This window comes from Sebastes fasciatus, chromosome 11 (assembly GCF_043250625.1).
Source record: "Sebastes fasciatus isolate fSebFas1 chromosome 11, fSebFas1.pri, whole genome shotgun sequence".
Taxonomy (NCBI): domain Eukaryota; kingdom Metazoa; phylum Chordata; class Actinopteri; order Perciformes; family Sebastidae; genus Sebastes; species Sebastes fasciatus.
This window is the reverse complement of record NC_133805.1, coordinates 4428129-4451860: the sequence shown is the minus strand read 5'-3', so window position 1 is coordinate 4451860 and position 23732 is coordinate 4428129. Positions and strand designations below refer to the sequence as shown.

General features: G+C 42.2%; 1 pseudogene; it reads right to left on the bottom strand.

The window, feature by feature from the left end:
- The window catches only part of LOC141776452 (solute carrier organic anion transporter family member 5A1-like), a 34194-nt pseudogene extending 15287 nt beyond the window's left edge, over window positions 1-18907 (bottom strand).
- Between the last annotated feature and the right edge of the window lie 4825 nt (window positions 18908-23732).

Here is a 23732-nt window from a genome sequence, read left to right as displayed (position 1 = left end):
GTGTCCAGCGTTGCATACTGTAATATTTCACAGGAAATAGTATGCAATTCACGTACTACTGGTTTCATACTAAGGTTTCAAACATACTAAAAAGTCTCACATACTGTTTTAGCGGACTAAATAGCATGATGTTGTACGGAATTTCGGACGCAACCTGTTTTACTGCATTTCAACAGAATTGCATTGCTAGGACCCAAACATGAACAGCTTGGGTCCATGTTTTCTTCCTGTTAGCGGATTCACATACAATACAACCTGGACAAACCTAAACTGTTAACGACGGCTTCTTTCAAAGGCCCAGCTTCTGAATACGGGCTGTGTGTATTTCTCTATGGATTGAGCATTTTGATACTTTCACAGTATTCATTTAGCACTAAAACAGGCTTTATAATAATAAATACTCACTTTTTAATATATAAGACATTTAAAAAATATGTACAATATGTCTGTTTTCACAATTAAAGCTGTACAGTTTGTGCAAGAAATGTGCAAAATATTGATCATCTATTGGATGTAACTTTTGGCATTTTAGAATACAACATCAGCATGTTGTAAAGCCAACAATCTTTTATATGTTTCCTTTAGCAAGGTAGCTTGTTAATATGCTGTGTGTGTGAGCATGTGATGTATTAGCCTATATGCCTGTTTAAGCATGCATGTGATTGTGAGTGCATGTAGAGTGCATTTGTGCTTGTATCTGTGTGTATGTGATGCACTCAGTGCCCCAGCTGTGTCCCAGGTGCCCCCTTCATTTGAAGACCAGCAGTTTCTTTATTATTAATGTGTGTTGGCTTGCAGCTCTCTGCTGCTTCTCTAAGATAAAAACCAGCAGAGCAGCTGAACTGGCAGAAATTTTAAGTCCTGTGTGTTGTATGAATATTCTGGTCTGTCTGAGTCCTGTCTGTGCTGCTGTAGAGACGTAAAGGGGAGTTCAGAGAGGAAGGCTGCGAACATGTTTGTCTTTAATAAAACCTATTTTTGAAACATCACATTTAAGTGTATGAATGCCGATCGGTGGAGACAACCAGACAAAGATTACAGAGTGGATCAGAAATTTGATCTGGTGATGAGGTAACTTTGCTGCTTCAGCACAATGTGGTGTGTGTGATCCAGCTCACCGGTGTAGATGCTGGCGCTAGAGGCCGGGATGCCGAACTGAGACTCGATGAACTTGGGGATGAAGGTGATGAATGCGGTGACTATGGCGCTTTCTGCCGTGTAGGAGAGGCTGACGAACAAGAAGGTCACGTTGCTCAGGATCCTCATTGCTGCTTTGGGCAGGTCTGCAGGAGAAGAAGAGAGGAAAGGGTTTTATTTGTTGTTTATTGTAAAGAAGTGATTTGTTCCTGACAGAACCCTCTGTCTTGACCGAATCATAAAAGTATTGTGTTGTTGATTTCTCCTGAAATATATGAGAACAAATTACTTCATGTTTATAAAACATAACACTGATGTGAACCTACAGAGAAAAGAGCAGAAGTACTATCTCTATATAACTAAACTTTAAAGACAGATGTTGACCAGCTGGACTCATATTTTACACTCTGTTATTTTAAAGAGGAGCAAACGCGCACAACTCTGAGAGACCATACATTTAAAGACGACATCATCAGTGACATCAGCAGCCCTTTGCCGGCACGTCGCAGTATTTCCCGGTACCTTTGATGTCCTTTCCGAAGCCCATGGATGAGGTGACCGCCTGGTTCTTGTTGTTGGTCTTCTCCTTGAGGACGTCGTCGTCGCTGGACAGGTCGTCCATGCTCACCTTTTTCCTCCTCTTCTTCTTCTTGTGTCGGGGTGGCAGCTTCTTGGGGAAGAAGAACATGGGGAAGATGACCAGCAGCATGGCCACGGCACACAGCAGGAACCCGCTCCACCTAGACAGATGAGGTCAGTCGAGTCAGTCGTGGATGTGACACTTCTCTTAGTCTGAACTTGGTACCATTTTATCTCTGTGCCTCATTATTGTGCACATAAATAAATAAATAAACTGTCATCAGGCTTGAAAATCACCGGTACACTCATCCATCCCCTTCCTGCTATCATCACCTATAATTCATGTAGGAAGCCAGCGGCTGTTAGCTAGTGAGTCACTGGTTATGCTGTCACTTAGAGGATGGCATCACTGAGAGCTGGAAATAGATGACTAACAATATAATAAAAAAATATAACAATAATATAAGATATGTAAAAAAAAAAAAAAAACATGACCTAAAGAGCACACATGCATCTTATGTGTTTAAAGTGATGTTGCATTTTGGTAGATTCTTGCACACAGTATAATTTAAAATGGGGTTGATTGTCTTTATTGGTTGCAGTTTTTCTCCTCTTGTTTCATTCTTATGCTTCAATAATCACACTCTGTATATTACACTTCAACCAGCCCAAAGCAGCCAGATTGTTCTCACCAGTTGCCGATGAAGCGGGGGTCACTTTGATCGATGTTGACGACGGTCTTGGGGTCCACGTAGAAGCCGATGAGGACTCCTCCCAGCAGGTAACCAGCTGCTGGACCCAGTGCTCCCATCACATACATGATGGCTGAGGAGAGGAGAGGAGAAACGAGATAAGAGTAGAGATCAAACTTTAAAGCTGCAATAAACAAGCATAAAAACAAATGCCTTTGTGTTGTCCTTCCTTTTTTCCTCCACAGACTAAAAGGAGTGATCAGGAAAACACACGTAGTGGCAGGAGAAAGAGCACCAGTAGGTGTGATCCCTGATTTTTGCTCAGGTGTCATCCTCATCACTTTCCCGGACTGACTGTGTCTTATGAAGATGATTTTAGCAACATCGGTCTGAGAGGAACTGTATGTCAACTTCTGTGTCAAAGTTTTTCAATTACCCAAACTCAACACCTATCTGTAACCCTTATGTAACGCTTCAAATCAAACTAATCTAGCTTTAAGAGCGGGGTACAAAAGGCCATGTGTGTGGGTCATGTGTGCAGATCATATGACCGCGTAATAAGGGGCCTGCTTGAGGCTGAGAATAAGATTTCTCCAATTAGAGGGAATTAACATCTTTGAGTCCTTGGCTGGAGTTGAAAGCAAAAAAACACAAAAATCCAGTGGCGTGACTTAAAAACTCAAAGCTGGGCCAGGCACTGGACCAGACTGGACGTTATCTAACTGTCAGAGTCCTGGGAACTCACTGGGAGCTCTGTGTTCATGTCAGCAGGAGTTTCAAAGTCGCCTCGTGTAGAATTTTTAATCACCAGAGTTGTGCTTTTCAAAATAAAATGACAACTCGTAAGTGATGCATCAACAGCTGTCATGGCTGACTGTGGGGACTAAATGAAAATCTAATCTTCTGTTATTTGGAATAACACACTGCACGTACAGAAAACAAGTATATAGAAAAGTCTCTGTTGGGGATTGAACGGCCACTATAACAGACTATTTCCATACAGTGTATTATTTAAATTTCGATTTTTAAATGAACCTCAGAACAACTAGCAGCTACTCTGTGGAAGCTAGTGGGGAATAAAACAGGTGTCTCCCACACCAGAGAAACTTCCTTCAGCAGAAATAGTAGCAATGAAAACTGTTGACAGTAAGGACTGGGAATAATCAAGAGTAACGTGACATTATTTTCCTATTTCTATTGACCTCTTTTGTGTTGTGGTGGAGGCGGATATCACAGAGACAGATATACGACCACATAAAAGCAAATCTCCCATCACGGCTGGATAACACTAGCAGGACTAACACACTAATGCATCCTTTTTTTGGGTACAGCATGGTATTAATCAATGACACTGGCTCGCTCGTAACCTCTCGTTGTCTCTCCCCTCCCCACCAGCCTCCACCTCTCTCTCCTCATTTTGCTTTTTAAAATAATCAGCTATAGATCGCTTCGTTTTTGGAACACGGTAGCAGCTAAATGGATCGTTTCATGGAGTTCTACGCCGCTACGTACACGTGCATCACGCACTGTGCACCGCTATGTACTTCCTCAAGAGTGATGGTAATAGAAATCTATGGGCTAGAGTTTTTTTTGTAAATTAAATTATTTTTTTGTGAATTGACACTTTAATGAGAAAAGTTTCCTACATCGATTCATATAGAGCAAATAGCAAAGAGTTCTATGTGACCACGATCCACTGTTATGCATTAACATGATTAAAGCTGCAATAATTATTTTCATTCTTTGTCAATTTGATGATTATTTTTTACCATTAATTGCTTTTTCTTTATAAAGTATAACATGTTTAAACACGAGAAAATAATTGACATTACTATTTCCTAAATTGCGTTTGAGTCAAACCCCCAAACATATTCAATTTATAGTGAAATAAAACAGACTGAACCTGCAAAAAGAGAATGAAAAATGCCCCTAAATGAGTTAAACAATTAATGCATTATCAAAATTGTTAATTCATATTTTGTCAATTAATAAAGTCAGCACAAATTGTGAAAAACAACATTTACATGAGGTAAGATTTTGTCCATAATGCCCAGCCCTAATGAATGAAAACTGATCATATGTTTAACTGATAGGCCCTTTCCCATCAAATCTCCAAGATATTCCACAAACTGACAGCATCAGCACGGTCACTGCAGTTTCCCATCTGCAGAGCATCTTCACAGAGGGATAGTTCCTGAACCCCGCACTCGCCCCGCCACACTATTACATCATCTGACTTGGATAGCCAGAGCCTGGGATGATAAAGCATCGGGATGGGATTGAGAGCTTGGGCTTTCCAAGGGGACCCAGCGGCATCATGGAGGAGAAGAGGGAAAACCCTCGGCTGGCGGGCTGCCGTGTTACGCAACGTGATGCAGACCATCAGCAGAGGGATGAAAGACGATCAGGCTGCTGGTGGTAAAGGCCGGCGACTGGGCACCGCTTGACAATAGAATAGAAATAATTTTGTTTTACTTTTGTAGGCGGGCGTTTTACTGGCGTCCGGTATTCACTTTCAGTCCAAAATGGCGGAAGCGTAGCTCTGCTGCTGGGCGCCGACGTTGCAATGGAACGATCAATTGACTTTCACAAACCAATGGGTGACATCATGGTGACAACGTCTACTTCTTATATACATGTCTATGGTTTTAGGTTTCAGATTGGATAGACCAGCTGGACTTGTATCATCAGACAGTCCATAGTGACCACTTCAAAAGACATAAGCTGAAGCTACACAATGTGCCTTTTTAATATGTTGCCTGTTATACAACACCTAGATTCAGCCAAGCAGTCTGATGTGGTTTAAGACACATTCTGAACTGTGCTGAGTCATGTTTAACTGGCTGCAACAGCAGCTGTAGAGGTGAGCAGGTAGTCAATTAGCAAACGTTCATTTCATACTTTTACCTTCCTTTCTGTACACGTAACTGAGAGGCAACTTTCTATAATAATAATGGTGTGTTGAATAATACCCTACCATGTCATAATGCCCTCTGCAGGGTTCCTCACAGTGATTATCGGCACTCTGGTGCTGCCAAGGTGTTGCATCACACACACACACAGACACAGACACACACACACACACACACACACACACACACACACACACACACACACACACACACACACACACACACACACACACACACACACACACACACACACACACACACACACACACACACACACACACACACACACACACACACACACACACACACACACACACACACACACAATGATGTTGTTGTTACTGCATCTGTAGTCATCTGCCGCTCTACAACCCTGATTACATGAGTCTGGACCTGCTGGGCCTGCGACACACACCCCAACACGGCCGTAAAAGAGATTGATGGCGGCTGTAAATCAGAGGAAAAGCTAATAAAATAAATAATAAATGTGAAAATGTAATTTTGAAATGACTTGTGTGTGGCTTTCAGAAAGATGTGAGCCTCAATCAACATAGCACAACGCTTGTATGCTTTCAATCCATTTAACATAAATCAAAAACATAAATCAGGATCGGGAGTTGCCAAGTTTCATTCGAGGTTTCATTAGATCTTCGCCAGTTGATGGACGGGTTTATTTGTGAGTTTTTACACGCTATAAAACTACAGCAGAGAGAGAGCGAGAGAGAAGTCATGTGACACAGTGTCTGGAGAGACAGACAGCTGAGGCCAGGCCAGGCCAGGCCAGGCCGGACCGTGGCGAGATGATTGGAACAACAACAATGAAATGTTATGGGATGACGGACGGCGTTGTCATGGCAACCTGCTGACACAGCACTGTCTCGTTACAACTTCCCAACGGGCTGCCAGCGCCGAAATCAGCCTCCCCCTGCCTCCATGAAATCTGTGAACAGGCTTACTGCAGGTCTTTGGAGTAATTTCCTGATGCTCAGTTTGTCTGTGTTCAACGTGCTGCTGGACAACACGGCTGTCAGTCTACAGCTGAACGTTTACAAGTATTAAAACCACCGAGTGATCTCCAGAGATTTAGCATTAAAGTGCCATAAAGAAAGGGACTCACAAGAAACAGATATTTAAAAACAATAGTCAAAATCTGACTGTTAGTACATGGTATGGAATAAGCTCCAAAAACATTGGATCTTCACTTCCCATAATGCGACTTGATAGCTTCTCCTCATTAGACCTTCTCTGCCCCCATAAATGACATGACCTTCAAACTGTACAACCCAAATTTGTAACACAGGCTTTCCATAAAGAAATTAAGTCTCCAAGTAAAGGCTGGCCCACGCTAAAACAGATGTTGAAGATGTGAGAGACTCCACACATAATGACATGTTATGTTAAATTTAACAGTTTTGTTTCTATAGTGTGTGGAGAGCAACGATTTGGCCATGAAGTCATGGAGACACGTTAAATAAACACTCATGTTGTTCCCACAAATTAACGAGCTGGTTGATCTCGGCACCCGTCTGTGTCCCTGGCTGTGGTGTTGCTGCAACGGCGGGCTGTATGTCATTTCCAGTAAATATCACAATATAAAACGTGTGATTTCTGTTTCTGCTCTGTTCTACAAACGTAGAAAGCATGTACTACTAACCCATCTTTTAAGCGGTTACGTCTCCAGTACGATGTGGAACACACAGCTGATGTGTACGTGGTTTGTTTACATGATGTAGCAGAAGTGCATATTTAATGGATTCAGTGTGGACAGAGAGCGTCCGATGCTGAGGCGCGATAGTCGGGCGCTCGCGTCCAGTTAGGACACGGTGTTAGGATGTAGGATGCAGCCACAGACCGCAGCGTCTGTTTTAGCTCGCCGACTGGTTTCTGTACATGTCAAACTAGATTTTGTGGTTTACACTTGACAATAAGTCTCTCACTGCCTCTGCAGGAAAAGAACATACTGAGATGAGTAATCAGCAGCCTGGTGACAAACGGTAACTCTTCTGGAACTCAACAACAAGAAACCTTTTACTGATCTACATCAGCCTCTCCTTGTACACACTAGAGATGTAAACCGGCAGGAAGCTAAATTTGTATATACTTTTGCTGTTTTAGTACACAAATATGATTTTTACAGGAGCAAATGCAAGAGTTTGCTGCTTGAGGAGCTCAGGCTGCACATATTTAACTCGTAAAGAATTCAAAGTTCTGAAGGACAACTGGAACTCAAGTCATTTTCATCCACCTTGTAAACCTGCTTCTACTGTAAACTAAGTCTTACAGACAGCTAGCTCCAGCAAGGCTTGGCCGGTATTACGGTATACCAGTGTATTTAGAAATCCCAACGTTATGATTTTCAATACCGTCATAAAAACAGACGCTGCACTTTCTATGATGCTGTATTGATGCGATGAGGTCGGTCTCTATGGTGTGACAGGGAGCTGAGCTCAAAAAGAGTGTTTTAGGTTTAGTCTATTTCAAACTACAAAAGCAGTTTATAGCCACATGTTTATATTCAACACCACCACCCGCATATCATCTCCGTTCATCCCACTGATGTATCGGCACCGTTCGTACCCACCGAGTGCACCGTCACATTAGTGAGCGTGCGGTTGAGAGACAGAGAGAGGGAGCGAGCAAGTATTACGTTTTCAGTAACCTGTAATCTGTGAACGTAGCAGTGCAGTGTGTGTACAGTTTGGATACTTGTCGGTGAATAAATGCTACAACTCCCGTGGCTTGCTTAGGGTTAGCCCCAAAGTTATGCATAACGTCGGCTCAGGCTCTTAAGGTGGGCTGGCTTTGGTCCAGCTATTGACCAATTGTTTCACACTGAAGTGCAAAGGGAAAAAATTCTGCAACATATACAAGTGGACCAAATGGATGTCTAGGTTTTTAGGTCAACAAAAATTAGACCATTTGGTAAATGCTTTATCCAAAGTACCTGGCAACACCATGAGTGCATATGTTATGCTATTAGTGACCCCAGCAGGTGTTTGACCCACTAACTCTGCCTGTCTAAGTGCCTTCCTCCTTCAGCTGTTCAGCTTCGCAGAACATTCTGATTTCATCGTCTACTCACACCAGCCGATAAAAGCCCTCTGAATTGAACTCTCTGAGTAGTGTAAAGACGCTTCCACTGACGCGCTCCACATGGCGGATCACTGCTAGATCAATATTTGTGAACACAAACTGTTCCCTGATAAACCAGGGAACACGATAACCAAACCTCATGGCAGGAGGACGAGAGGCTTTTTAAGAACATCTGAAGCTCTTCATCAGGAGAGAAAATGTTTCATTGTACTGGAAGCCTCAGTGTCCTCAATGTATGACAGTGTTTCTAGCCCTCAGCTTGCAGGTCCTGTATTATTTGGGGCAAAATGCAGCTCGTCTTAAATAAACAGATGCACTCCTCTGGGAATGTTTAGTTGAGAGAAAATTACTTGACAACAGTTTTAAGTAGGGCTTTCAAATTTAACGCGATAAACTCATTAATGCAAATTTGTTTTAATGCCACTAATTTCTTTAACGCAACTTGAGATGTTTAGGTTGTAACGGGTTCAGTTTTAAAGTTAGAGTGAAGATACTGGTATCGTATGAAACCAGAAAACCTAAAGAATCCATTGGTACCAATCATTTTCAAAGAGGTCCCTTGACCTCTGACCTCAAGACATGTGAATGTAAATGGGTTCTATGGGTACCCACGAGTCTCCCCTTTACAGACATGCCCACTTTATGATAATCACATGCAGTTTGGGGCAAGTCATAGTCAAGTCAGCACACTGACACACTGACAGCTGTTGTTGTCTGTTGGGCTGCAGTTTGCCATGTTATGATTTGAGCATATTTTGCTATGCTAAATGCAGTACCTGTGAGGGTTTCTGGATCCCTGTCATTGTCTTGTGTTGGTAATTGATTTACAATAATAAATATATACATACGTTTGCATAAAGCAGCATATGTGTCCACTCCCATGTTGTTAAGAGTATTAAATACTTGACAAAGCTCCCTTTAAGGTACATTTAGAACAGATAAAAAGCCCTAGTTTTAATATTCAACAGTTAAAATTACAGATAAAAAAAATTATAACTTAAAGATAAGTCAATGTATAAAAAAAAATACCATTGATAATGAAAATAATCAGTTACTTGCAGCACAACGTGGTTCCCCGTTTTTCACCACTGACCCTGTTTTGTTATTGTTTCCCGTAGTTCACAATGGTGCCCAGCGCAACCACACACACCGCACAACAGCTTTCCATTTGAGAAACAATCCGCTGTGGTGATGGCCTGGTTTCAGACCTCTGACTCACCAACCATACCTCTGATTATTTTAACAATTTAACTATTGTAAGTCTGCTGTTGGGCTCGTTGACGGGGGTTTCCCCATTTAGAAAAACAACCAACCAATCAGAGCTTAAAAATGGGCATCACCTTCCTGTGCTGGAGCTAGAAAAACAGCTAAATCCACGAAACATAGCGGCAGAAAATGGCAGCATGGATGAGATTGACACAGCTACACCGGTTGTTGTAAGTTGACTTGGAGAAGTATCAACATGCAAACATTGACAAAGATTAAGTTAACTCCTAGCAACTACCACAGCTTCTGTGTTGACGCTGGTGGGTCGACTATAAAACAAAATAACTCCCCCACCCAAACAGAAAACCGCGACATGAACATGGCATCAGGCCGATTAAAGAAGGGGCAATTTAGTCTGATTATCACTCTGATAAAGCTTCTCACAGGACTTAAACACAGTCCAATGTGATAGCAAGGGTTTCAAAAACCATGATTAACCTCTGAGAAAACAGGAAATCACAGTACAGACTTGCATGACTTTATATCTTATACAGAAAGGGGGGGGGGGTTTGGGTGGTTGTTTTAATAGACTCTTAAAGTCCCCATGAAATGAAAAATACATTTTCCCAGTTTTAATCCTGTGTTAATTGTTCATTTTTTTCGTTATATGCCAAATATATGTAAAAAAACAAAACAGAATCAGAGTATTTTTACATCAAAATCTGTTAAAATCCCCGTTTGCTCTCTTCCTGTAAAAGTTTGATGACTCATTCTGCACTCAGAGGCGTTTCAAAAATTCATCCAATCAAATGAGACTATGGGCGACTAGCTAGCCAATCGTTTATGGATCGATCAATATACGTTGTTTGATTGAAGTAGCTAATAGAGCAGTATGGAGAGAGACTGGAAGAGATGTGTTTCTGGATATCAGAGGGCAAAAACGCTGTTTTCATTTCCAAAACAATGTGGCTGAGGTCTGATTCATTCAACGGAAACGCTTTCTGCCGGTGAGCGGGGGGGCTCTGGGCGCCGCTCATTTGCATATTTATATTGTTAAGCGTCTTCGAGTTCATGAAAAGCGCAATATAAGTCAAATTTATTATTATTATGATGTACTGCGGTAACGTTACCACACAGCTGGTTGAAAATCGGCCAAGTGTCCCTTTAATCTCTCCCTCGTCCTCCTCCTGATCTAATAACAGGTGAGGGAGGTTTGTGTGTGGCGCCGAGCCAACAGTCCTCTGTAGATCCGTATCGGGCTAAACTCTAACTCGCCCACTTTTTGGCAGCCCAATTAAATGCAAATTATTCGATTTAAATCGCTCTTGTAACTGTTCACCACTCAAATATTCTGTTTCACTGTGAGATACGTCACCGTACCGTAGTTAGACGCTCTAACTTCCGTTTCATGGGGACTTTAATTACAACCTACAGTCATCAAAAAAACCTAACAAAGGTCTGAGGTCTGCATGTGCAGTAACATGACAAAGCATGCCAAACACAACCTGGCGCTGTTCAGGACCATATTGCATCTCTGAGCTGGGCTGGCACATTAAAATTTCAAGTGCCTCTCATGGAAGCCAAACAGAGCGTCTCTTATCGGGGTTACAAAGCAATATTGTGCTGAATTATTCTAATGGATGTCTGTTACGCCTTTGGGCATGATCTCATATGTAGGCTAACGCAAAGCAGGGCCAAAACGGACCAGAATGTTTGTTCAACAACAGACAGCGAGTGTGCTGCACCCATACTGGCAAAACACATTGTGCTAATGCCGTAAACTAGGCCAAAATTAAGACCTTCCCTGTCTTTACCTCTTCTCATTTCGGTTTTCGCAAACTGTGAGCTGGCCCTTATCACCCAACATCAGTGAAGGATATCACTAATGCTCTTGTGGCTGAAGCAAATCTCTGCAGCCAGGTTCAAACACCTGGTGGAGAGACTGAAACCAGGAGAGTGATGCTGATTATAGCCCACATTCAACTAACACATATGAGTGCAACTGTCAGGTGTCCATATACTTCTGGACATGTGTTTAGGCCATAGCCTTAAAATATTGAAATATGATTGATAAGCCATCCCGCCCAGCCGTAGTACAAATAGTCAGCACGACTAAAACAATGTGAGAAACATCAAGTGGCTTCAAAGCTGTGAATATGGGCTCGTCTTCAGTTGGATTCCCCGTTTAATAACAAGGGAATAAATCACATCTTTGTCCCGGCGTGACGTCCCGTGCTCTTATTTATTCGAGACGGGGCCGGGCCCAAACAGAATATGCTGCATTGTGTTGCTGCTGGTCTGGCCCTGTTCCCAGTGGACACGGCCATCTGACTTAAGACTCACCAGAAACTCAAGTTTAAATTTCCCTCCCGGTTGACCTTTTATCTCCATTAGCAGCTGAGATAAACCTTTGATCTAACAAGGGATTACGAAACAACTGGTACCGATTGATTTCCGGTTTACGTTTAGCGTGGCGAGCCTGTTCCAGGAAATCCCCCCTCTGCTACCTTAAGCACTCGATCAATCTGTGATTTTAAAAGTGTGTGCAGAGATGAAGCGGTGGGCTAAATGAATACAGTAGTGGTCTGTCTGCTGAATCCACTGTACAGCTGCAGATTTACTAAAGACATCATCTGTCTCCGCTCGTCTCATGTTCCACCACTAACATAATAACCTAAGTAGGCTAAGTAGCATAAGAGGCCTATCTGTGTATAGTCAACCCTTTGTGCACGCTTCATGGTCAAAATCAGACACACTGTAGATCTCAAGTCAGGCAAAAGAGGGAAAAACTGAAAGGCACTTTAAACAAATTGCAAACTAAAAATCTTTCAAAACACATTTTTTAATGCTTCCTCTTGAGCAGATTAGTCGCCTGCCAAAATTTCACAATTGCCGTACAGTAGTCACGTCCATCGAGATGTAACCGAATTTCCAGATAATCAGCAAAAGAAATTAACGTCTGAATTAATATGCACTTGCGAACACTATTGTTGTGCGAGTATGCCAGTGGTTTAATAGTATGTGCTATTAAACCACTGAAGAAGAAGAGGATGCAATGAGAGGATGCAATGAGAGGACGCAATGAGAGGACGCAATGAGAGGATGCAATGAGAGGATGCAATGAGAGGATGCAATGAGAGGACGCAATGAGAGGGCGCAATGAGAGGACGCAATGAGATGACGCAATTAAAACGGTGCCGGAGTGACATTTTCTTTTCTTTTTTTTGCAATATTTTGACATTCTTTTGAATTTCAGGTATTTCGATCAGTGTTTTTTCAATGTGCATAAACACAAGAGAGGGTGTTAAGGTTATTTTGGTACCCAAGATTTTTGATATGCAAGATTTGAGTTGGTTGCCTAAAACAATGGTTCACAAAGTGGGGTCCGGGGACCTCAGGGGTCCTTGAGATGGTTCCAGGGGGGCCCCCAGCAAAAAGGGGAATAATTCATTTTCACAATAAGTCCATCCATAAGTAACACAATGACAGAATCTATGACTATTTGGTCGTGGGTTTATTATACTCTCTGTAATAAAACATTACAAAATCTTATCAAGTGGGGGTCCATGGTCTAATTTGTGTCAGTTTAGGCTTCCTTGATGTGAAAAAGTTTGAGAACCTCTCGCCTAAAAAGTCCAATAACTTGCTATGTTATCAGAAAATGAAACCCCAAAGTAAATCATTAAGGACGACATGGATATTATGAAATGATAAAAACTCAATTTGGTCGTATGGCAAGAAATAAGTTTCACTACAGCAGCCAACTATATGTAAAACATACTTTCTCCATCTGATTACTTTGGAAAATAAAAACGAGTGACTAAGCTTTGACACAACATTTACCAGCATGCTGGTTTGTGTGTTTTCTAAACTGTGATGGTTTTTAACGGACGGTGTCCTCATTCCAGTGACTGTAGAAGCTGTCAGCTGCCATTAAACCAACGGACCACACCAGCGTGTTTCTGCAGCCAAACAGTATCTGCTCCTGTTGGCTGGGATACCCTGCTCTGCTCTGCTCTGCCGTTGCTGACCGTAGCCTGTTAAGGCCGGGAAACAAATGTTTTCATTCAGCAGTCACAAAAGCAACTGAATGCCAGAGTTTACTGGTCAAGTAGGTCTCGCCAGACAGACAAACACTTTTTGGTTACTTGCCAAAGTGGCTGGTAGAGCACATAAAGTTACGACCAACAACAACTAAAGATCATTTCAATCCATCCATCCATCTGCAACCGCTTATCCCGTTAGGGGTCGCGGGGGGGCTGGAGCCGATCCCAGCCGACATTGGGCGAAGGCAGGGTACACCCTGGACAGGTCGCCAGTCCATCGCAGGGCTGACACATAGAGACATACAACCATTCACGCTCACATTCACACCTACGGGCAATTTTAGAGTCCACAATTAACCTAACCTGCATGTCTTTGGACTGTGGGAGGAAACCGGAGTACCCGGAGAAAACCCACGCTAACACGGGGAGAACATGCAAACTCCACACAGAAGGGTCCCAAGCCGGATTCGAACCTGCAACCCTCTAGCTGTGAGGCGCCAGTGCTAACCACTGCACCACCGTGCAGATCATTTCAAGGTTAATTAAAACATTTTGTTCACACAGATTATAATTCAAAATCTAAAATAGGGCTGTCAAAGTTAACGCTATAATAACACATATGCACGCTAGTGAATATGTCATGGCCATTTTCAAAGGGGTCCCTTGACCTCTGACCTCAACATATGTGAATGTAAATGGGTTCTATGGGTACCCACGAGTCTCCCCTTTACAGACATGCCCACTTTATGATAATCACATACAGTTTTTGGGCAAGTCATAGTCAAGTCAGCACACTGACACACTGACAGCTGTTGTTGCCTGTTGGGCTGCAGTTTGCCATGTTAGGATTTGAGCATATTGTTTTATCTGTACATGTCTATGCTAATTTTCATATTATAGGTATTCTATTTGGACATGAATAGGTTACAGACAACTCTACAACAAGATATATACGTAAGATGCTCAAGTTCACTGAGACAACATCATGTTGGCATAATTGTGGCTCCAAAGCATGTTCAAGGACACAATGTTCTTTCACAAAATGTTCTTTAACATGTATTTAAATATTGGATTTTAATGTTTTGGGTTTTTCTTTTTTTTTACAACTTGCTCATAATACAGGAAACAATAAAGGGGAACTTCAGTGATCTCTTATCAGACTTCCTGAAAGCTAGGAAATTTGAGAGAGACATTGAAACAAACCAAAAAAACGGTCAAAATCTAATCGTCATTGCACTACAGCCAGACTTTTTCAGAACTTCTAACCACCGAGATGTTGTTGAAATCATTTTTTTAACCCTCCATATTTTCCAAGGCCCTGCAGGTAACCTTGTACCACCAACTGGCTGCTCCACTGATCCGTAGCCAAATATTCAACAACATTTGGCAGGTGTCTGGGAGCGATTTCAACATTATAGTTACTTTTATTTTAATTTTACTTTCCAACACTATTCCAAATCTTGTTTTATTTTTGTTTCTTGCACTTTGACTAGGGCTGTCAACCGATTAAAATATTTAATCTTGATTAATCCCATGATTGTCCATAGTTAATCGTAATTCATCGCAAATTAATTGCACATTTTTTATCTGTTCAAAATGTTCCTTAAAGGGAGATTTGTCAACACAACATGGGAGTGGGCCAATATGCTTGTTTTATGCAAATATAAAAGGGACCCCTTTGAAAATGGCCATGCCAGATGGCATAGCCTTATGCATTCTGCTAATTGCAGCCAAAAAGAGGTACATTTCTTTACTATTTCTTACTGTAATTATTGTAATTTCTAAGCTTCGGAGCCGTCTGGAGGACTCCAGACTCCTTTCGAGGTGACATCGTACCACCAACCGGCTGCTCCACTGATCAAAGCCTCTCTCCTTTTGCTACTGCTTGTTTTAAAAAGAAGAAAAAAGGGGCTCGGACCAGAGCCCAGCCTCTGCGGGACTCTCACTTTAACCCCCCACCCCCCAACGACAGGAATGCATATAAGACCTTCCCCTATTCCCTCCGCCTCCCCCACTCTCTTTCATAACCCTGCTCTCATTTGTTGGTTTAATTAGGCTTTACCTTGTTTGAGTCCACTGGGGCGAGAACTTGTGGGGAAGCATGTGAAAGGGAAAGGGAAGGATCACACCGTCGATCTGGCCACAGAGATATCTGGAGCAAGTGTCTGACATGTAGGCCACGGTGTTTGTAAAAACAGGGAATACAGGAACTCTCTGCTGATGTTTTCAACTTCCTGCTTGTCAGCCTTTCTGCTGATGTGCCTTTGAGCATAGCTCTATGGCTTACTCAGTAAGTTCAAATGTTTGGGGACAGGACAAATGTGGTGCTGCATGCTGATTGCAGTTTCATCTTCAAACTGCCAAGCTGCTGAAACGCACATAGCTGTGTGCAAATGGTGAATGTATGTGCAGTCAAACATTGTCTGCAGACCAGTCTTTATATCTTTGGGCTGCATACAATGATGTTTTAGACAACAGTGTGCTTCCAACAGTTTGTGTTTGGCCCTTTCAACATGAAAATGGTCCATATAGGCACAGCCTATTACGCATTATTATCGTGTTAACTTTGACAGCTGTAGTGTATATAATTTATTCTTATATTACTCAAAAAGCTAAGAGAGCTCGTATCGAACTAGCCGCTCGGCAATCACCCAGCTGGAGATGTGCACGAGCGACGCCGGCCAGCTAACGTCACTTCAGCGTTCCTACTGTCGGTGCGAATGCAAACAGAAAAACGCTCCTGAAGGTATGTAGATCAAGAGTCCCCAGAACTGTAACGCCTACTGTGGAAAATTTCCTTTCTTGTATTTTATTGTATAGTTTTGTTTTTTTGGTTAGTTTGGGTTCTCGTTGCATACTTGCCCCTTTCCTCCTGGGGTCACAATTCTCCCATATTTCTCCCGATTCATGGCCAATTATCACACTTTTTTTCATTTTCGTTATCTCAACCTGTTTCTGGAACTGAACAGTGTGTATAATCCCTACTGTTTCCACCCGGACGACAATAGAGCTACACCAAATGTTGTTTCCCGGCGGAGATGAGCAGTCTATGCTCGCGACACAGCGCAGTTTGAGCTCAGGTTTAAGCTGCACTCGCTGCTGGGTTCAGCAGAGCTGTAACGCAGCTTCTTTGAAGACGCGTTTTCAGATGCTGCATCACGCTGGATGTGAATGTCAGATGATTCTAACAAGATTACAGAGAACATGAATATAACAACAAAAGTTACTGCTTCCCAAACACCTGCCATTTTTCATCCAAACCAATCACTGCAGAAGTGATGTCACCGATTGGATCATATTTAAACTAGATAGTAATGACTACTCAGTGACATCAGCAGCTGTAGAGGTTGGCTGGCGGACGGCGGCTCGTGTTCACTTCCTCTCACATTCACACAAACTCTTACCTAGATACAGCGAGGCGTTCTCCTTCTTGACGTTGTCGTCCAGGTAGGTGGGTCCCAGCGTGTAGATGGGCGTAGACCCCATGCCCACCAGGATCTGAGCGATAACGAACAGCGCCACGTACAGGTTGTGCTCGTTGCCCTCCTGGTCTCTGGGACAGGAAGCGATGTCGACACGGTCCCTGCCGCTGGCGTTGCTGTTCATGCACAGGCCCTCTCTGCCGAAGGACGAGTTGACCTCCTGGATCTGGTAGGCCGGGGAGATGAAGTGAGGCAAGGAGAAGAGGGCGGCGCCTACAGCGATGAAAACCCCGCCCACCGCCAGCCATCGAGGCCTCTGGCCCCGCCCACCAAAGTAGCTGATGAAGACGACCACTAGGAGGCTCCCTATGTCGAAACAGCTGACGAGGAGGCCTGATTCGGAGCTCCTCAGGCTGTACCTCTTCTCTATGGTGGTGATGACGCTGCTGAGGTAGCCGGACACCATGAGCGACTGGATGAACGTCAGGTAGCACATGCAGAACAGGAAGCAGCGAGAGTCCTGTAAGAGGACGTTCAGGTACTTCCTAATGGGCAGACTAATCCGAGCCAGCCTGGAAGCGAACAACCCCGGGGGCTTCCTTCTCACCATGTTTTTACTCCTACGGTTCTCCGTGTTCTCCATGTACGAGCTCGGCCGGTTCAGCGCCGACTTCCCCGGCTTTGGCAGGTAGTTTGTTCTCGTCGGGGACTCGGCCTTAAAGGACTCAGTCTTGGCCGGGAGCTGGATAAATTCCGCGCTCTCTTCCGCCGTTATGGACACCGAACTAGCCAGTAAGGTTTCCTCTTGAGGCGCTTCTTCGTTTAAAATAGGCAAATTTTTACATTTGAAGTCCGTACCTGGCTCCTCCAGCTCGCTGCTGGAAAACCCGTCCTCCTTCTGAAGGGACTCTGACAACTCCGCTTCCTCGTGGTCAGCCATTATTCCCAGTCACCTTTCTTTAAGGGGGTAGAAGAATAAACCGCCCCAGTTCCAAGCCAACGTTTACAGTTCAGGGGCTGCTGCCCATTGCATTAATTATTAATAGGTACATCTACTCCCACAAATACAGTCTGGCACACAAAGAGGCCCCAAAAAAGCCAAGGGGAAGTAGACTCACTGCTTATCTGCAGCGCAGGCTGGACAGCCTTTGTTTATCTTGTCATGCACACTTGCCTCCTGCCACCATGTAATCCGGAGGTGGCGACCGCTCAGGCCTCCTCAGCTCCAGGGCTCCCTACAGATGCACATTTCCACTCAGAGATGGCTGCTCTCAGCTGGACTCTGCTGCTCCTCCTCGGCCGGCAGGGATGAAATGAAGTTGCAGCGCATCCCTGACACCCCTGCCAATGAAGATCACAGTCACAATGTCACTTCTTTCTGTTCATTAAATGATGCACCCCCCTCTTCTCCTCCTAACTCATCCTCCCAGAGTCAAGGGCATCACCCCCCCACCCCCTCCCGATGTTATCACCGCACCAGCTGTCCTCCCTGCAGGCGAGCAAGGCTGTCATTTAGTGATTATATTTATGTGTAAATCCCTGGAGATGTGCATGAAAAAATAATAATAAAAAACCAGCAAAGAGGAAGAGTCGTCGAGGGTAATGAAAAGAGAAGTCCAGGGAGTGTGGTGATGGGCTGCTCGGATAATAACGCTGCTCAGAAACACCGCAGTGCTCAGCTGCTCAGCAGTCGCTGTTTTCAAAACAACTGCGTCAAGCTGCAGAGTGAACTGCACGGAAACCGGAAGAGTACACTTCAAAATAAAAGCGTAAAAAAGTTTACTGTAAAAAAAAAAAAAAAATATGTACTGACTGAGATGTATGCATAGATATAAAACAGTTAGATATAAAACTGTTATATATGTGTGGATTTATGCACAAAATCAACCCACTGATTTCAAGTTTGCTGCAAAGCATATTTTGTGCTGCCCTGTGAAATTACCCGAGATGAAAAAAAGACAATGTTGGTAATATAAATACTATTTAAAGGGACTGTTTGTAACTTTTTTAAAGTATAAATTTACCGCTCGCATATGCGCGCTCGCGTGTGACTACGCAGTTCAGACTCCAACACAAACTACACGGAAGCACCAAAACCACAAAGTTCTATCTAGTGAAGCCTGTCTGTTAAACAGTGTCAACTCTTCCTGCTTCAGCCTCCCGACCACGACCAGAAGACACAGGGGAGACCGTAGCTTTGGTCTCCAGGACCGGAGTCTCTGCTCCTCTGCCTGCCTGCCTTCACTCACACACCGCGCTCATTCTCACTCTTTCACTCCACTCTCACGTGCATGCGCGCACACTCCACACTGCAGAAGAGTTAGTAGCTCTGAGAATATTTAGTGAATGTACATTTGTGCAGAAAATAAATGCTGGTGAAATTGGGGCTTTTATTGCCATAATCCTATGTATTTATATGGTTCTTATTGTAACTTGTCCCTCCAACTGCCCCATGCCTTTAATATGTTTCCTTTGACTTAACTAATTATTGGTTGTCTGTTGTAAATAAATAATAAAATAAAATGTAGATGAATAAAGTTGTCTGAACTGAACTGAACTGATTTCATTCCCTGCTTGTACTGTTTCCCTACACACATGCCTTCAAAGTGGGAGCCCCAGTACATGGCGTTAAATAAATGAAAAAAAATATGCAGAAAAAATGTCGCCGAACCCCATTAATGATCTATACATTTAAGATTGTTTTCTTTGTAGCTTAATGTAACCCCCACATTTGATCGAACTTTTACTATTTCCTAAATTGGTGATGTCTAAGGATATATTCGGCCTGCATTATATTCACCAAAAGTCAATTAACTAGACACAGACATGGCTCAAACCAAACGTATGCCCACTTTAGTAGCTAGCTAACGTTAGCAAGCTGGTTTACGTTAGCTAGAGCGATTGAGGGGAAAGACTACAAGGTTTGGTTATTATTAAATAACAAATAACTAAATAATATGTGCCGAATTTACCACAAGACAAAGACACATTCAGAAAATGTTTCCGTTATGTTCTACGACGTGTGAAATGTTACAGTTTGGCCAAATATGTGTTAATTTATGTTTTTTTAAAGGGAGTTTGGTGACATAACGGAACGTTCATCTAGCAAGCTAACCCGCAGAAGAAACGTTAACCGATGGATAAAACAACAACAATGTCGACTCTGCGCTTCACTAAGCTGACGACACGGTTCTTTAAAGCTTCATGTCCGAGTTACTCCACAAAACCGGAGAGGACAGGCGGTTAAACCCGATAAAAACACGTTCATATTAAAACATATCTCACCTACAAAAACATCTTCTCACAGCGCTGCGTCAAGACGAGGGGAGTTAGCCCGAAGAGACCGGAAACTCTTCAAAATAAAAGCACTATCTATCTATCACAACTTTAAGAGAAAAAAAGTCGTAATATTACGAAAATAAAGTCATAACTTTACAAGAAAAAGTCATAATATTACGAGAATAAAGTCACAACTTTAAAAGAAAAAAAGTTTTTTTTTTTTTAGTATACATAGTAACAGCAGAAAACATTTACATACAAAAGAAGCATTGCGAAAACATAAACAAAGAAGTGTGCCAAACATAAAAGGACAACAGAAATGAAACAAAACCAACATAAAATTAAAAAATTAAAAAAACACAATAAAAAAAAAAAAGACCACAAGAGTATGACAATAATTTCAATTAAAAACGTTTATTTACGCATTTATTTATGTATTTATGCATTTATTAATTTATTTATGCACGATTTCACCTCTTATTTATTTCCCCAAACGTATTTATTTCTGTATTCTTTTCTTTAGACATTTCTTTTTACATTTCTTTATACATTTATGCCTCATTATGCAAATGAGAGGGCTGTCACTCAATGTGTTTCATGAGGTCAGAGCATGGGTCAGACAAGGAAGGTGCAAACAGGAGATGTCACGCGTCATCGTCGTGTCATATTATTGGGGTATAACACATGCGCAGTCTGCACTTGCCAAAATTGAGGCAATAGCAACGCAAGACCACAGCTCCAGTTACACTACGCATGTGTCATACCCCATAGCTCAAGACTGTCATCCAGCCTCTTTCAATAGGCCTTGGTGTCAGAGGGCATTGATGTACTTTATGTTAGTCAGCTAGCTGCACTCCAGTCATGGCATGGAAAAAAGTATGTGAACACCAAATGACACTTATATGCAATTATTGAACATGTTGTGCTGCTATAACAGCCTCCACTTTTCTGGTACCCATTCAGCCACAAGAGCATCAGTGAGGGTGACCAGTTCATCCCACAGGTGTATTTGTATATTGTAAATTGCAGTAAAGCACACCTGCGTATGTGATAGTGGAATGCATGTGTAAAGAGTGACCTCTAGTGGAGGATTAATATCTGCAAATAGCTGACAGGGAGCGAGACAGAAGATTAAAGTTCAATAGAAGCCACATTAGACATTGACCCAATGATCACCCAACCTTTAAACATATGGAAAGTACCTTTACTTGAGTACTGCACTTAATAAACCTGACAAATCAGCATTTAACTGGAGTATACTTAATAATATAGATGCACACTAGGGCTGTTAACCGATTAAAATATTTAATCACGATAAATTGCATGATTGTCCGTAGTTAATCGGCATTAATAACAAATTAATCACACATTTTTTATCTGATCAAAATGTACCTTAAAGGAAGATTTGTCAAGTATTTAATACTTTTATCAACATGGGAGTGGACAAATATGCTGCTCTATGCAAATGTATGTATATATTTGTTATTGGAAATCAATTAACAACACAAAACAATGACAGATATTGTCCAGAAACCCTCACAGGTACTGCATTTAGCATGAAACAATATGCTCAAATCATAACATTGCAAACTGCAGCCCAACAGGCAACAACAGCTGTCAGTGTGTCAGTGTGCTGACTTGACTATGACTTGCCCCAAACTGCATGTGATTATACTAAAGTGGGCATGTCTGTAAAGGGGAGACTCGTGGGTACCCATAGAACCCATTTACATTCACACATCTGGAGGTCAGAGGTCAAGGGACCCCTTTGAAAATGACCATGACAGTTTTTCCTCGCCAAAAAAAAATGCTAAAAATCGCAAGTTGCGTTAAAGAAATTAGTGGCGTTAAAACGAATTTGCGTTAATGCGTTATTATCGCATTAACTTTGACAGCCCTATTAACTATGTAATATTAATTTGGAGGTTGAATTCAGAATGAAATGATAAAACTTTGTGCTGTTTAAGACCTGCAGCCTCTGACAGTTTGATTCCCCACAGAGGAACAAACAGCACCAAGTCTACCATCAGTTTATAATTCAACGACGAGCCGATCGCTGCAGGTTTCACTTATCAATAACGCAGATATTCCTCATCAGATGGAAATGTTTTGTTTAAAGCAGAGTGACTTTCAGCTTTCTGCTGTAATTAAGATCCTTTTGATCGACTTCGTTCTACACGCACCAGCTCCTCACTGGAAGATATCTTATCTAAACGTCTGCGAGGAGCTGATAGGGAACAAATTAATTTCAGTGCCAGCTGCAGTGCTGAGCATATCAAGAAGTCACGTAGGTTCAACTCGGATAAAGCTCTACATTTAGAGTCTAAAGGTTTCATTCTGGATTAACGGTCTTAAAATGTTCAGAAATGTATACAGTTTTCTACATTCATGATGCAAATAGGTTTGTAAATGTCATATTTTCTAATGTTCTTGTAAAATATTCACCCACGTCTGCAATCACCAAGGTGTGTTTCACTGTCAGTATCTGTCTGTAGCAATATTTACTACGTCTACTGATGCTGTGGCTCGGATGTTTGGTTTCTTTACACTTTACACTTCTACAGATTGACTTGTTCTAAAGACAAGACACAGATTTTGTGCAAAAAAAATTGCGATGTTGTTCATATCTGTTAGTGTGCATTCTGAATGCCTCCACTACAGTTACGTCTTACTGCCTCTTGGAGCCGCCAGAGTCCCATGTCTCCTATAATGCAGCATTGAGGGGCTTGTTAAGGTAAACTGAGCAATACAAAAGTCATGACTCAAAAAGTAAAAGAAAACAGTAGCAGATAACAGTATTTAACAAATTACTAAACCATTCTCAGCTGTTGTTGCCTGTTGGGCTGCAGTTTGCCATGTTATGATTGGAGCATATTGTTTTATGCTAAATGCAGTACCTGTGAGGGTTTCTGGACAATATCTGTCATTGTTTTGTGTTGTTAATTGATTTCCAATAATAAATATATACATATATTTGCATAAAGCAGCATATTTGCCCACTCCCATGTTGATAAGAGGATTAAATACTTGACAAATCTCCCTTTAAGGTACATTTTGAACAGATAAATAATGTGCGATTAATCGCGATTAACTATGGACAACGATGTGATTAATCGCAATTACATATTTTAATCGATTGACAACCCTCGTACAGACATGAGCAGCGGTGGAAGAATATGGAGCTTGAACAGTGACAGTAAGTTTTGGCATCGAAAATAAGATTCAGCATTGAAAAAGGACCACCAGATAGATAAGACCAGAGGCAAACTAACGGATGTAGTTCCTACATTTTAATACCCTTATTCTCAGAATTTAATATTATGCCTCAAATTGACTGTTTCTGGAATTTCAATGCTCCTCTGAAAT